Below are 18,180 nucleotides of genomic sequence, written 5' to 3' on the forward strand. Positions count from 1 at the left end.
TTAGATTCTGTAATATGGCAGGTGGAGAAAGCCTACACAATATACTGTTACAAAGTAATACCTTTTTTTTCCTCACATCTTGTTGCATGTTTTCATTTGCAGTACATACGCTGAAGAGAACAATCCTGTTAAATAGGGAACTATGGCAGAGCCTCTAGTTAATACAGATGCTAGCGGATTCAGTGAGTTTCCCTGATCTGAAATGACAGCGATGTAGAAGTTTAGATTGAAAATATAAGCAGTAATACACAATCTGAAAAACAGCTGAAGCTGTCACAGCCATCCAAGTACTGATAGCACACCAGTGAAGACAGTTTGCATGTTATTAACCTGCAATGCCAGTTTTCTGATCCCACAGAAAATGATAACATAATCAAAGTGAAAAAGTAATACAAAACAGGGAAAAAAGTTGCTTTTTTTGGAAAATGTGTATTCCATATTGCATAATTTTCTAACTGGCTATATTGCAGATGTCATGAACCTGCCAAGTTTTTTGCTGTGAAATGACGTTTTTAATTTTGCTCACCTCCTATCATGAGAGCAGTATGATTTCTTACAGGTAAGAAGATGTTTTCCTTGTATGACCAGTATTGTTTTGTGTAATATGTGCTACGTAACTTGAAGATTTTAATGACTTGTGTTTGTCACCCATTTAAGGATAAAAGAAAGAAGGCATCTGCATGCTAAAAAGCACTAACCATTGGTAGATAGACAGATAGATAGATAGATAGATAGATAGATAGATAGATAGATAGATAGATAGATAGATAGATAGATAGCACTTATTTATTTAAATTTGTAACCAGAGTAGAGTAGTGACTATAAATTACCAATTTTTTTTTTCAAAAATCTTTATTGACAATAATTTTAGCAAATACACTGGAAATTACATAACCATAACACTCAAACATTCACGAGGGTGAAATATTAAACAATATATGATTATAACAAACAGAATATAACAAACAGCAGCTATGTACAAGCATGCTAATTGCCCATATTATTAAGCATGATATTTAACTTTGTGTTATAAAATGAAGAAAAATGGAAAGGGGAAAAATCAGATACATTTGTAAGCCCAGACAGAAAAGAAGCATGTTTAGTAAAGGGCTGTCAGCATGGTATAGCAGGAGTAAAAACCTAAACTCAACCCCAAGGTCTTCCAAGAAATAAGGAAATATTATTATGAAAATATACTGAACAAGGTGTCCCAATATTCAACAAACTGTGGGTGGCGTTTCTGACAGTAACTTAGAAACTTGTGAGTTAATAAGTATTTTATAGCCATTTGTGTGAACCTTTCCATGTCATAACATTTCTGTCTTTCTAATTTAGGGTGATATAAAGTTTAATTAGAGCAAATACAACAATTAAAATATGACTTTGTAATTTCATTAAGCCTAAATGAGGAATGTGCAGCATAGTAAATTCCCAAGAATGGGTGGTCTTCTCATATCCCATTTTTGTAGATGAACCTTAAGTGAACACCATAACTTATAGGCACATTTGCAGCTCCAGAAAATATGAAAGATGTTCCCCGGGATTCATGAAGCTCGAAGCAAGGATGGTTTTAGCCTTGCTCCGAGCATCCTCCTAACAGATGGTGCAGCAGCACCATATGAATATTTATGAGGGCTCGCTGCCGCACCCTCGACGTGCACAGGAAACGTGTGCAAGTGCAGGGGGTGTGTTTAAGTGCTCTATGGAGGCTTAAACATGCCCCCACAGTTGCACAACCTACAGTGCTTACTATTAGAGCCTGCCTCTAATAGTAAGCAATTAATTCAGTGTCTGTGGATACTGAAATGTATGCTAAGCATACAAGAGTGTCCACGAACACTTCATGTAGTGGAATGTTGAGACCCGTCCCTAGAACTATCAAAATTAGATTCCCCGTGTCCCTATTTTACATTTGTATTGCTTCATTATTGAAAGTGTAAGCAAAGCGCAGCGTGTTTGCACGTCGCTGCCCTCTGCTTAGTGTAGCTTACACATCAAAATCATCCAAATAGAAAATAACATGCATAATTAATGTTAATGTCAATAGTGTAGTGGTTAGATCATCTGCCTAACGAACAGGCATTCACAGTTCGAGTTCCACTATAACACATATCATTTTCCATGTGGAATGTGTATATGAACATATTTATATATCCTTTGCTGTATAAGCCAACATAATAACATGTAAATTTGAACTGGAGTACTGCATGAAATGTTTAACTAATGTCATTCAATCAAAATGGTAGTGTCATAATGAATAAGGCACTAGTAAGCAAGTGTAAGCACAAATAAGCAGTAGTAAACATATATAAGTACCAGTAAGCAAGTCTAAGTGTGTTTGCGCGGGTGTAAGCAGTGCCCACACACATTAGGCATAGTAGAAGCTAACTGAATTTAAGAAACTGTAATTGCAAGATAGCACAGCCTACCATCACGCAGACATGCACACACCCGCTCACAACTGCTTAAAAGTGTTTTAATCACTCTGTATCCAATGGCCCTTGTTCTGGCAGCAACAAAATAAATGGCCTCTGCAAAGGTCAAACCCAGGACCCTGCACACCACGGCCAGTGTGATTCACCACTAAGCCATGGCAGATATGCATAAATATGATGTTATCACAAACATATCGTACAGCACAGTCATGCAACAGTATAGGAAATGTATATAATTATGTAGATGTATGTGCATGTATATGTACATATATATATATATATATATATATATATATATATATATATATATATATATATATATATATATATATATATATATATATATATATAAAGAATGAACGTTGTGACAATAAATCATACAAAAAGAATGAGAAGGAAATCAACAGCAACTCCAGTATTATTTAGTGCTGTCATCTTATGTCATATCAAGCTGGGCAGGGATGAGCAAATCACTGCCACTCACACCACAGGCAGGATACTACCAGTGGGGGTAACATTATCAATCTGCTAAGTCTACTTTACAAACAATTACAGGGTAGTCCCTGGTGGGACTACCCAAAAATTGCTAGGTTGTGTGGACTTCCGACCATTACACAAGCAAGGGCAGGTATGTCCAAGGACCAAATGGTGGGAGAGCCTGATGATACATGGGTTGGGACAACATATGTGTAGGGTCTCTAACGCTGGGGAGAGGGCAATGTGTGGAGGTGTATCATGACTGTGATGGCAACTGGAGAATGGATGGTTTGCGTGTATTTCGAACTCGGGTGGGGTAGAGGAACCATGGGTATGAAATTACGGATCCAGGTGTGGCAGGATTGGATGGCCTGGTTCTAACTGGACCGCTTCATGGAGGTCAGTGAGTTTTTTATAAGTATATATGCATTCACACATGCATACATGTATATGTAGAAGTACATTCCCTGTAACACATGCATTCCTTTTGCAGACATAAATAGCATGAAAGTGCCCCTACAAACCTCGATAGTAGATGGAATAATAGGTTGTGCATAAGAGTGAAGGGATGAATCTGAAAAAATGCAGAACTGTGTACTTTGTCCGAAGTCAGTGCTATCAAAGAATAAAATGTGAGAACTGTCGTACTATGAAATAGTGGAATCATTCCTGTGATCTGTCTGCTATGGCAATGCCAATCACTAAACTGGTCCTATTTGTAATATAATTTCACTGAACTCATACATTATTAGCTCTCATGTGTAACGTGTGCGTTACCACATAGTCATAGTTATTAATTTATTGTAGTGTCTTGTTAACGGGAGTAATGATGTAATGAAGTATAGAGTCTAATCTTGAAATAAAAACATGTTTGTCCTAGGTGAGACAACCCAAAAATTTTAAATAGTGTCCTATTGGTCACTCATTTCACCAATGTTTGTGGACTAAAAGTTTGGGATGTCTGAGGATACGTGGAGTGAGTCAACCCATGGGATGGGTCTACAGGAGTAGGAAGTGGCCAATGTGTAGTGGTGTGGATACACCATGTATCCAACTGGAGAATGGATGACTGCTGTGTCAGTGAAGTGTTGGGGTGGGTGTTTGGGGAACGAGGATCCATGGGTATATGGGTATCTATGCAAGTGAAGCAGCACAGCAATAGTGTAGTGGTTTAAGCAGAAATAAGCAGTAGTAAGCATATATAAGCACCAGTAAGCGTGTTTAAGTGCGTTTGCACGGGGGTATGCATTGCCTACACAGATTAAGCAAAGTAGAACTAACTGAGTGTACGAAACTGTAACCAGAGGTTACAGACATGTATATATCTATCTATCTATCTCTATATATATATATATATATATATATATATATATATATATATATATATATATATCTCTATGGATATATGGTTGCAGACATATATATATATATATATATATATATATATATATATATATATATATATATATATATATATATATATATATATATATGTGTGTGTGTGTGTGTGTGTGTGTGTGTGTGTGTGTGTGTGTGTGTGTGTGTGTGTGTGTGCGTAGATATACACAGATATACAGCTATGATAGGAAACAGCACAGAAGAATGACATATGTTCACAGGCTATGCCAATGGAAGTGAGGGGCTCAAGCAAGAAACATGTAACACATAGCATGACCCCCCCTGCCCCAGCCGGACAAAAGAAACATACACACAAACCCACAAACAATGTAAATAGTCCTTGCAGGATGCCCCAAAAATGTACATATAACCAATGGAAGCCGATACAACGACCATTCTGGTTGGGGTGTGTACATACCCGGAATACAAGGGTGGGAAAGCCTGATGACCCATGGGTCGAGACAATGTATGACATGGGTCCCGTGAAGTGGAAAGTGGGCAGCGTGTAGTGGTATGTTCAGACCCGACCTGCACCCAGAGGAAGGATGGGTGCTGTAGAGGAGGTGTGGGTGGGGGAACTATGGGTAGCTAGTTATGGGACTAGGTGTGCAGGTGTTGGCTGATGTGGGTCTATACGGACAGCCCCAGGGATGTGATCAAAAGTGTTCATTGGGCAGAGGCATCGCCCAACGAGCAGCCACACCCGCTATGAGTCCCACTGCAGCAGAGTCTAATCTAAATGGCAACGAACGGAATAACCAGATGTAGATGTATATATGTAGAGGAATGTGTGTATATCTACCCATAGCTACATGGAGATATACCTCTGCCTCTCTGTAGTACAAATGTACACATACAGAGACAGAATACATATACATACCCACATATAGATATATACATATGCAGACACCCATACACCCATATGTTGTTAGATATACATAGACAGCAATATATAAATATATACATGTATGCATAGATATACAGCTATATCTGTATATAGTAATGTAGATATGTGTATATACATATATATACATATATATATATATATATATATATATATATATATATATATATATATATATATATATATGTGTGTGTGTGTGTGTGTGTGTGTGTGTGTGTTTGTGTGTAAATATACACGTAAATAGCTAGCACATGATACAGCAGTTACGAATTACATATGCCCACAGGCCATGCAAATGGGGGTGAGGGGTCCAATCAACAAACGTGTAACACATAGCATCAACCACCCCCACCTAGACAGGTGAAACATACAAACACATGATACAAGTAAACACACCACTGCTTCCCAGACCACACGCAGGATACCATCAGTGGGAGAGACCTGCCATGTCTAATCTTGAAACAAAGACATCAATGTCCCTTGTGGGACACCCCAAAAATTAATGATCATCGGAGTCAGTCCCTGTAATGATTCATCCAATGTACACGAACCAGTAGGTTGTGCAAGCCTGATGACCCATGGGTCAACACAATGTATGGCATGGGTCCTGACATGTGGAGAGTGGGCAGTGTGTAGTTGTGTGGTTAGACCCCACCTGCACCCACAGTAAGGATGAGTGCTGTAGAGGAGGGGCAGGTGGGGGAACTATGGGTATGCAATTATGGGTCTAGGTGTGCAGGTGTTGACTGGTGCAGTTGTATTAGGACTGTCCTGGGGATGTAAGTAATATTCCAAAATGGGCAGAGCTTATGCCCATACCTCTCAACCCCTAAGAGTAAAACCACTGGACAGAATATAAACTGTTGGTGGAACAAATAGGGACAGAAAGCACATATTCCACTTACAACCTTAGAAAGCTGATAGAATAATAGGTTATGCATTAGCATGACTTGTCTTTATTTAATGGTGTCAGTTCCCAGGTATTTGCTAGACAGGTGCAGATTGTAACAGGAGCACACCAATAGTATGAAGCAAACTCTGGACAGGCCACAGATTCTGTACATTCAACAGGCATGCTTACGCTTAATGGGCAGCCGTTCCCGATATGGGTCCCACTGCAGCACAGTCCTGTTTATATGGCTAAGTACGGTATAACCATATGTGTTGTTGCATAACCCACTACACAACTCCTACAAACACATGGTTGCAACAGCCCACTGTAGGCATGTAAGCCGTTGTAATAGGCATCACAAGGTATTATTGTAGTCCTCACCCCCACCCAGGGGTGTGAGTGTCTGATGCAAACACCAAATGCAGTGCATATACACAGCTGTTGTTGTAGACAACATGGCCAGCTGTGGACCTTCCCTGCACCTGCACATCCCTGGATAATCACATCCCTGGATAATCCCCCTACTAACACTCCCCTTTGTGCCCCATGCACACCACATACCTATCAGCCCCTGTTCCATTTCTATTAATGTCTATGGGTACAAGTAGGTCCACCCTCTTCCCCTACTAAATTGCCAGTATCTGGAACCCCTACCCACATGTAGTATCACAGCTGTCCCACAGGACACATGTAACTAACACATGAAGGAACACCACAAGCACACCTGAAGCAGCACAGGCTCACCACCTTACAAACCCCTCCCACCTCACACTATATACCACTACATCAACTAGTGATACTGACACCTCTTGTCCTGCCTTGCATACAAATCCCAACATCCGACATACCTTCCCTATTGCTCCCTATCCAATTATACCTACAGGCTACTATACAGTTACAATGTCACCCCCACTATCTACTTGCCTACTCCCTAGCTATTCGCCTCTACTGTACCACACAGGTATGGAATAACTACACCTACCCCAAATACCTGCATGTAACCTATCCAGACCTGTGAAACAGGAATCCTACCTCACCTTAAACTAACCTTTGTCAACAGTCATACCTGACATGTAAACCTGACCTAAGCATGGATGATACCGATGGTTCAACGTAAACTCAGCATGATTAATGGGGGACGTAGCTATGTTATGTCTGTTACCCTCTATGAATGTGAACACCCCAGTATTAATTGGGATACATAGCTGGGGGTCAATGTAGAGCTCTACACCCCGGGCAACTGCTGACAATGGACAAGCTTACAGTCCAACTGTCCCAGTCGACAGATGTGAACAAAATGCACGACATTCTGCGTGTGTATGCGGGAGCAAGCAGGTGTAAGCTTGTTTGGCCGCCAGTATGCGAGTACCACACTGGTGAAGCAATATAGAGGCTGAGTGTAAGAAACTGTAACCGGAGGTTAGCATTGCTTAGCTCCGTGCTAACCCGTGCACACTCCCTCACAACTGCTTTAAAGTGCCTTAATCACTCTGTACCCAACAGTTTGTGTTCTGGCCAGCAACAAAATAAACAGCCTCTGCAAGGCTAGAACTCAGGACCCTGTACATCACAGTAGTTAACCACTACACCATTATAGCAATACATCAAACATGTGAACTGAATCTATGTACAGTGTAATGTTTTATAACCTGCCACAGACCATAAATATGTAAATTGGAGTACTTCAGTAAACATAGAGTTGAGGTGTCACTGTAATAAACTTTTGAAGTCCCCAGGACCACATACAGTGTATGTACACATGAATCACAGATACCAGACACATATATAACCTGTAATGAATAAGACATAGCTTAGCCTTTTCAAAATCGGCCAATTACGGAAAAGTGCGGGAATCCGGCCCTACTTAAACTGAAGAGGTGGGAATACGGCTCATAACTGGTTGTAGCATCCCCCTGCAGGCAGAATAGGTAGAGTGGGAGAAGGCACTTGCGTTAGAGCGCAGCACTGGGGCATCCAGGAGTCCAAATTCATGGTATGGCTCCTGGTAAAGCACCATGACAGGAGAATACTTCAGGGCCAATATCAGGACTTGCAGTACAAAACAGAGGCCTGGGACAGTCTCGCCCATGACCTCACTAGTGCCACAGGTATCCCCCGGACTGGTGAGCTGGTCAGGCACCACCATGCAGACCTGAAGCGGTGGAGGGGGGATGTCCTGGAACAGTGGATCCAGGAAGCAAGGCAAATGTAGAATGCCCCAGAACTGAGTAAGTACTCCTTCCCCTATGTAGATAATGATTGCCTAGCTTGTGTATACTATGGATAGGTATGGCTAAATATCACTGTATTTCTCTGACAGCTGCAGATGCGCGTGCTGTGAACCAGCAAGCCTATGATGCTAGGCTGCAAAGGATGCGTCACAAGGCAGGTTAGTAAATAGCCTGCATGTACTGTCATAACAAATAAATATAAGAGCCTCAGAAGGTGTTGTACCAGTATACATAATTGTGTAATATACTGCAAATAAAGGTGTAACCCCTGCATTGCTTCTGTTTACTCTGCAGTCATATGTTGTTGTACTGTTGCAGTTATTAAATAGTACTGTTGTAGTAAGCAGTGTTACCCACACTGTGGTATGCAGATAAAATGTGTATGAAGTGCTGTATAACAATGTTGGAAGTGCAAACAGGTCAGTCATATTAGACAAAATACATTGCAAAGCCTCACAACAATTGCCTGATAGCATAGTGTACAGTGATCTTAACTTTAATGCTTTTGTCACACACAGCAGTGCTTTAGATCCCAGGAGTGCCAGTAAGTTGTGTGCATAATCATTCCACACAACTGCACACAGTTTGTTAGAATGCTCAGAGAGAAAGCTGTATGCATATATACACTTAACAACTGTACAGATTTTGCTAGAATGCTCAAATAGAAAGTGGTATGCATATTCATACCCCTCAACTGTTCCAATCTGCCCAGCATGTCCTGATAAATGGCTCACATCACCTACCTTTTGCCCTGTTCCCCTGACAAATTAGTGTGATGATCCAAGAAATGTAGGCAGCTGTTTATGACATATAACTGATAGTCAGATTTGTACATAGTCAGAGATTGTACATGCAAACATACCTGTCATCCCAGCATCTCACCCAAAGTGTATGACAGCAGTCTCAAAACATGTTGCATTAACACCTGCATCTTGTCAAGCCTGTACATAAGACACAGGTCCCATACATATTAATCTACAAACATACCATTGTATAATATAACACCATTGGGTAGTGTAATAATACATGTAAGGGACAGACCACTGCAGTGACTACGAATGTTGTGAAAACTATAAGGATTTATTAGTTGTTAATTGAACTCTCTCTCTCTCTCATCCCAATCATATGTGCAAAAATAACCGATTTACACAACTCATTTGGTATGACTATACTCCTAACCTTTGTTGGGACATATGTCCTATTGGTTTATAAACATTCACATCTGTTTCTATGCATGTGCCATGTTAAGATATTGGTGTCCTGTTGCCATCAATGAAACCTGCTTGTTGTTGCAATGGCCACTGTTTACCCATATATGCATGTGTTCTGCCTGCTCTGCAACTATTTTATATCTGGTGCCCTGGGTAATGGGAATACCTATGCATGCTGTTATAACTAATCATGAATGCTGTTGACTATTACTAACTTATATCTTCCTTAAACATGCTACAACATAGCTCGTATGGGAAGGCCGGTCCCAGCGGACCCACTTGTCCCACCTCAGCTGGCCATGGCACCGGGCACCAGCACATCTGGGGCCCAGCCTGGGATCTCCTCATCCATTAGCCCTGCACCACCTTCGGTGGAACTACCACATGGGATGGGGCTTGGCCGTCCCCCCTGGGAGCGGGAGCAGACAGGAACCTGTCACCCATGGTACGGTCCGGGCCGTGCTGCATAGGGAGCTCGACAGGGAGATTCGAGACTGCCTATGCCAGCTTGAGGGCTGAGTGTTGCAACTAGAGGGTGAGCGTGCCCCTCCTAGACAGCCCCCCAGCACAGCCACCTATTGGACTGTTAAGGTGCAGTGGTGACTGCCCATGGCTGGGGACCTCAGTCCCAATGTATCCATTTGTGAGCTCATGGGCTTACGACTTCCAAACACCCCTCCCTGTCCAAGGTGTCCCCCCCACATGTGTCATATACCGCCCCTGTATGTGTCTTGTTTGTCTTGTCTGTCATCCTACCCAACCTATCCTCCCTGATCATACCTACTCTCCTTCCCCAACATCCCACTTTCACCTAAACATAAAAGGAAAAAAGGGCAATCTGTTCCTGCAAAAAAAGCACACCCCATACATAGCTGTCCATTTTGCACACATGTCCACTGGACACATGTAAATATTTCTAATTGGCATCACAACATACTATTGTTGTCCTCAACCCTCTCAGGGTTGTGAGTGTCCAAATGTACCACCAAATATATTGCATATAGGTTCATAGGTTCATAGACTAGTACTAGGCTAACTGCCCTTGTTGGTCATTTTAAGCCTAGCCAATTACCCCAAGTGAGAATCAAACCCTGCACCATGTGTTTGTAAGGCAAACACCTTAACCATTATGCCAACCTCCCACCCATATGCACAGCCATTGCTGTAGAAGAAATGGAGAGCTATGGACCTTCCCCTACACCCTTTCTGCACATCCCTAGCTACCTTGCCTACTGTCTTTCCCTCTTTGTGCCCCCTTTTCACACTTTCCTACCACCCTTTTTTTCTTTTCTTTTAAAGAAAGTAGCGCAGGGGTAAGTGGGAGTAAGCACTTTTAAGCAGCAGTTAGTGGGTTTCAGCCTGTTTGCACAGGGGTAAGCACTGCCTGCATAGGTTAAGCAATCAAGAAGGTAACTGAGTGTAAGGAACTGTAACCAAAATTAACCACTGCTTACCACTGCGCAAACCTGCACACACCCACTCACAACTGCTTAAAAGTGCCTTAATCACTCCGTATCCAACAGCCCTTGTTCTGCCCAGCAACAAAATAAACAGCCTCTGCAAGGCTCGAAACCAGGACCCTGCACACCACAGCCAATGTGATTTACCACTAAGCCATGGCAGATATGCAGACATCCTATGTTATCACAAGTATATCATCCAGCACCATCATTCAACAGTATAGGAAATGTATTTTAGTATGTAGATTTATATGTGTGTGTTTATGTCCATATATATATATATATATATATATATATATATATATATATATATATATATATATATATCAAAAACATACCATGTGACAACAAAGCATTAAAAAAGAATGAAAAGGGAAACACCAGCAACTCCTGTATTATGTAGTGGTGTTGTCCTATGTAATATCAAGACTCTCTCAGACAGACGTGTCATTAATACACGCAAACATTTGTACATTGCCCAAATACATTACTTTGAGCATTTTATTTACATTAACAAAACAGTTCCTGTCCAATCATTATGTGAGAACAGTACTCTTGCAAGGTGTTGTGTGCAACATCATCATCATTAAAAAGTTAAATGGGGTAACCATAGAGGGACTGGTAGTGCTGTGTGCACAATGGGGTCATCTGCATCACGTGTACCTGGAACCTTTAGGAGTCATGTGCATACCAGGATTGTATGCCTGAGAGAGGGGTGAGGACAACAGTAGTATGTTGTGATGCAAATTAAAAAGGTTACATGTGTCCAGTGAACACGTGTGTGAAATGGACAGCTATGTATGGGGCAAAAGTTGTTCTGGGAACAGATTGGCCCTTTGTTTCCATTTTCGTAAGGTGAGAGTGGGATGTTGGGGAAGGAGAGTAGGTATGCTCGTGGAGAGGATAGGTTTGAGTAGGATGACAGACAAGACAGCATACTGGGGCGATATATGACACATGTGGGGGGATACACCTTGAACAGGGAGAGGTGTTTGGCAGTCACAAGCCCATGAACCCCCAAATGGAAACAGTGGGACAAAGGTCCCCACCCATGGGCAGCCACTACTGCACCTTCACAGCTGCAAAGGTGGCTATGCTGGGGGCTGTCTAGGAGGGGCAGGCTCACCCTCTAAATGTGCCACTCTGCCCTCAAGATGGAGTAGCTGGCCTCAAAACCTCTTATTGAGCCCCCTTCGCACCATGGCCTGGACTGTACGATGGCTGACAAGTTCCTGTTTGGACCTGCTCCCGGGGGGCAAGCCCCATCCTCAGTGGTGGTTCCACCCAAAGGTGGTGCAGAGCCAACAGAGGTGGAGGTCCAAGGCTGGGCCCCAGCCATGCTGGTGCCCGGTGCCATGGTCAGCTGAAGTGGGACCGGTGGTTCCGCCGGGACCTCCAGTCCCATACAGCCTATTGTGTTGCAGTTTTAACACAGATAAGGCTTAGTAATAGTCAACAGCATTCAGGATTACTTATAACAGCATGTGCACGTGTCTGACATCAGTCAGTATGCCAATGGGAGTTATACTGGGTGTGAATGTGGTTGGGAACATCATATGCCACATGCAGACACAAGGTGCCAGTACTGACATGCATGTGTGCATTGCTTCATGGGTGTGTAGTGGTTGGCTGTGCAAGATGGCTGTACGAGGCTGGGTGAGGGATAATCCTTGGCATCAGGCCACCTGACAATGGTCTGCAGTGTGGTTCAGGGGTGTAGTGTCTGCAATGTCCCACACAGATGGGAATTGTATTAACTGTCCTGTCATCCTGGTTACTATTGTGTGTGGCCATTGCTTTGCAATGCATGCCATGTCTGTGTTTGATAGTCCTTGACATGGACATTGCCTAGGATGTGCACGTCCCACATTAATGTACAGTGGCATGCATAAGTGTACCTGGTTTGCCTGGCACATGTTATGAACACAGACTGTTATCATCATATGTGCCAATCCTGGCCTGGTGTGGCAGGACCTACTAATAGACAGCAGGTTGACCCTGCACTTGCATTGATAGCATGATACAGGTATTCTCTGGTGTCAGTGGCATCTGTCTATACAGGGCATGTGTGTAAGGCATTGTATGTCTTTTGAGGATCACATTTGATGGCACAACATATGTTGCAGGCATCCAGTGGGGAACATAGTGAAGGTATATTGTCCGCAGTTATGTGCCGATTGTACTGGTGGACAGGGTGCCATGCCCTTTGCAGCCCACTGCAATCACACCATGCCTACTATCTGTCAACAATGTGCAGGGTACTAGCAACATAGCGGGATTTTTCTAGGAAAGTGTGTTTGTGTATGACACATGGGTTCAGGCCGTATTCTGGGTAATAGTAGGGTTGCTTACTTTGTTCACCAGGCCTTTTCCCAGATGTAGGGGTATGGCTTGCCAACCCAGTCTCTCGGCTGATTGAAATCTGTAATCCTCGTGAGGTGGACATTGTGACATATAATATGGCCACCATATAGGAAAACTACAAAACCCGCTCCTCAACATGTCCATTGGTTAGACACTCACAGCCACCTCCACACAGGCTCTGACTGACAGTCACACACAAACACACAAACACACACACACACACACACACACACACACACACACACACACACACACACACACACACACACACACACACACACACACACACACACACACACACACACACACACACACACACACACACACTGACATGTCTTTGAATATACCTCCTACCTAACTAGTTTTTCACATTATAGCATTATGCAGTTATAGCACGCGCTACGGAAATTACTGGGCTACCCCATCCCTAAAGGTGTATTTTACAAGGAATGATATCAGCAGGTTTACTAAAGTAGGGCATTTCAAATTTCCTGCAAGTGAGTAGCCCAAAATGCATTGCTCACAAAACAGACAGTGAGACACACACAACAGACGTGTGGGTATAGAACCCATATCCAAGATCTATATCATACTACTGCATGGAGATGTTATAGGACACACCATAAGGACTACTAGGGAACTTGTTCCCCAGAGGTGTTTTTGACAAGGAATGACATCAGCAGGATTACCAAAGTAGGGCATTGTAAATGTCCTGCGAGTGAGTAGGCTATAATGCATTGCTCCCTACACAGACATTGAAACACACACAAAACATACATAACTGCCATGGTTGATGATGGAACCCTACCACAGTTCTAAATCACACTCCAGCAGTACGCAGTTACCCGACACACTACAGAGATTATTGGGTTACAGCATTCCCAGAGGTGTATTTCTAGGTGGGTGACAGCAGCCTTGCCAAAGTTGAGTATATGAATTGTAAGGAGTGTGAGTACTCTAAAAAGCATTGTTCCTTCTCAGGCAGACACACATATACAGTTGGCAAGTCTGGGATTAGAGCACCTACCAAACTAGCTTATCACACTACAGAATTACACAGTTACAGGACACGCTACAAAGATTACTGGGTTGCAGTACTCCCAGAGGTGTATTTCTAGGTGGGTGACATCAGCATCCTTGCCAAAGGTGAGTATGTGAATTGTAAGAAGTGTGTGTACTCTAAAAAGCATTGTTCACTTCTCAGGCAGGCTGACACACACAGGTGGCAAGTCTGGGATTAGAACACCTACCAAACTAGTTTATCACACTACATCATTACGCAGTTAAAGGACACACTGCAAAGATTACTACAGTTCCAGAGGTGTATTTCTAGGTGGGTGATAGCAGCAGGGCCAATGAATCTTAGTGAGCGTGACTAGCCAACCACGCAGCACTCTCTATACAGGCATAGGAACAGAACCCAAAGAATCCACAATTTCCATGTGAGATACTAGAACCCATACCAGAGTTCTATATCACACTACAGCATTACATTGTTATACCATGCACCACAGAGATTGTTGGAATACTCTCTTCCCCAAAGGTGTACTCCCCAGTGATTGACATCAGCAGGATTGCCAATGTAGGGCATTTGAATTGTATTAAGTGTGACCAACCTAATTTCCACAATTAGTCTTTATGCATTAATTGCTGTCCTGGTCGGACAACAATACACCACCTTTGCAGGTTATGACCCAAGGACACTGTACATTATAGTCACAGTAACTAACCACTAAGCCATCACAACAGTACATGAGACTGAGGTTTCACCACAGTAATCCCAGTATAGGCTAATCAAAGTGAACATGTGAAAGGAATGTATATGCAGTTGTCTATAAAAGACCTTCCCAAAGCCAGCTTCATGCTACACAAGGCAGAAGTGACAATGTTTGTGACACCCATGGAGACAGGAGCTGACATTTCTACAGATGAATCCTGTACTAAGGTAATGTATGAGCACATCTACTTGTCCATGGTTCCTGATATTCCACATGGAACCACAATGCTCACCTCCCAAATAAGCAAGCCACTCTGGTGGTCTTCTGCCATTAACAGAGTATACAACAGAAGGTAGACACTGTTGAAGCAAAAAGGATACTCCAAGGATGCAAACAACTCCCTTACCAGCCACAGTAAGATGTTGAGATCCCCCATGGAATCCTCCAAAGCTGGTTAAGTAACTAAAATCACCACAGATTCCACAGACAACCACACACCATTCTAAAGTTATGTCCTGAATCTAACAGGCAATGCTGACACATGCTCTGAGCTACGACAGTATGGCATTACATAGATTGCTCCCACGGATTGTGCCAATATCTTGGCAGATTAGTTTAGTGCCACAGTCACCCCCTCTCACCCCCAAAAGGGCCAACGGCAATATAAACAGAGTTCCACTGGCCAGTAATCATGGCCACACAGGCAGAAACCGCACTATTCACAGCTAAGAATACATCATCCATGGGACCAGACTGTCATGTGCAATCATAACCTCGCATCAGGCCTGATGCCCACTGAGTAGCGCACAGCTGCAGTTATCCCACTCCACAAGGGGAGATCCACCTTGGATCCCTGGAACTACTGTCACATCGGTGTGATGAGCCTGATCTGCATGGCCATGGAATGCATTACCAGGGACGTTTGGAACACAGACATTGGCAACCCTCAAACACTGGACCCCACACAGATTGGGCTCATGGAGGGCCAGTCATGCCTCTTGAAATGGATTGTCTGCTTTGACGCAGTCTGCATAGCTGTTGAAAAGGGTAAGGCAGACTGCGTCAAAGCAGACATCCATTTCAAGAGGCATGACTGCTTTGATGCAGTCTGCATAGCTGTTGAAAAGGGTAAGGCAGTCAACAACGCCTATGTGGACCTCGCCAAGCCCTTCAATACCATACACCAGTCTGGAAACATTGATTAACACAGTAATCCGACCATACATCCCTATGCCATTCAATGGTTTGCCACATGACTTACTGACAAAACCCAGACTGTAGGTGTAACTGTCTCCAAATCCATCCCCAGACAAGTGACAGGTGGAGTACTTCAGGGTTCAGTCCTGGGACCACTGTTGTTTGAATTCTACATCTCTGTAGTACAGGCCAACAGTACGGGACTCTGGCTAACAAAGGTAACAGATGACTGCAAAATGGGAGTCATTATGAGCCTGACAGTACTGCATGATATATTACTGATACCAGCCTGACATCATACAGGTGGGATGGGGTACTGTTAACATCTTGTGGCCTTTTTGTGTGAGGTCCTGGTTATGGGATCTACAACATTTGGTAGTGTATTGCAGGTCAGACATGTTTCACTGTGGGGGGAATACCTATTCGTGCATGACATATGTTGTTTGTGCCTGTCAACCACATTCATGGTACATGTGGAAATATATGTTTCTGCTATGTTCCCACCTTATCTATAGATGTATGTTCGTATAATACCTATATAGATATAAATATCTGCTTACACATATGTGGATGTTTATATATCTATATATATATATATCTATATCTATATCTATATCTATCTATATATATCTCTCTCTCCCTCTCTCGCTCTCTCTCATATATATATATATATATATATATATATATATATATATATAAATATATATATATATACACACACACACACACACACACACACACACACACACACATTTGTATCTGTGTAGACATTAATATATTTTCGCACACACATACATCTGCATGTTAGAATACCTACTCTGTACTGTTGAATGACTGGGCCGGATGATATATTTGTGAATACAGCACAGTTATGCATATCAAAGGTGGCTTAGAGGTAAACCACTTTGGCTATCGTGTGCATGGTCCTAGGTCTAAGCCTAGCAGATGCTGTTTGTTTTGTTTCTAGGCAGAGCTAGGGCCGATGGATGCAGAGTGATTAAGGCACTGTAAAGCGGTTGTAAGCATGTTGTCAGGCATGGTATGTCCATTGTGAGACACATGTGAAGGCACCATACATGGTGCAGGTGTCCATTGGGGAACATGGTGGAGGTGCACTGTGTGCATGTACGTGCATATTGGACAGATGGCCAGGGTGACATGCCCTCTGTAGCCCACTGCTATCACTGCAGTGGCCAGTATGCAGTGTACTACCCACATATTGGCTGTTGCCTAGGCATGTGTGTGCATATGACACATGGGTGAGTGTGTGCTCTGGGTAATAGTGGGGTTGCTAACTGCGATTGGCTGGCCATCATGTCACATGTATGGGTATGGCTTTGCACCCCAGCCACACAGCTAATGTACATTTGTTATCCCTGTATGGTTGACATTGTGATATAGAGTACGGCCAACATAAAATATATACAAACTCCCCTCCACATTGTTCATAGGTTCATAGGTAAGTACTAGGCTATCTGCCCAGGGACATTTATAAGCCTAGCCACAGAGTGATGGCTTTCACCTCCCCATTAGATTAGTAACCTGGGCCTCTGTCTAACAGGGCTCCTGAAGTGATCCCATGGTAGAACTTACGATTACCCATCCACTCATCAAGATTTCTCTTGAAGAGGATCAGAGAGGAGCTCTGTCAAATATGGATTGGGATTCTATTCCAGAGGGAGGGGAGTCACTGGGACAGGAATCTATCCCTCCAGTATGTCCTGTTTATTGTTGTGCATAGGTTCAAGTCGCTAGAACGAGTGGTTCTGAGGGATCTCGTTTTTTTGAGGTGAAGCATGTCCATTAGTTCAGGGTTTGACATGGCCCTATAGGTCAGGCATAGGTCACCTCTGAGCAGATGGTAAGCAACTGAGAAAAGCTGGAGCTTTTTTA

Source organism: Protopterus annectens, chromosome 10.part0 (assembly GCF_019279795.1).
Source record: "Protopterus annectens isolate FY-2018-M chromosome 10.part0, PAN1.0, whole genome shotgun sequence".
In the NCBI taxonomy this organism is placed as follows: domain Eukaryota; kingdom Metazoa; phylum Chordata; order Ceratodontiformes; family Protopteridae; genus Protopterus; species Protopterus annectens.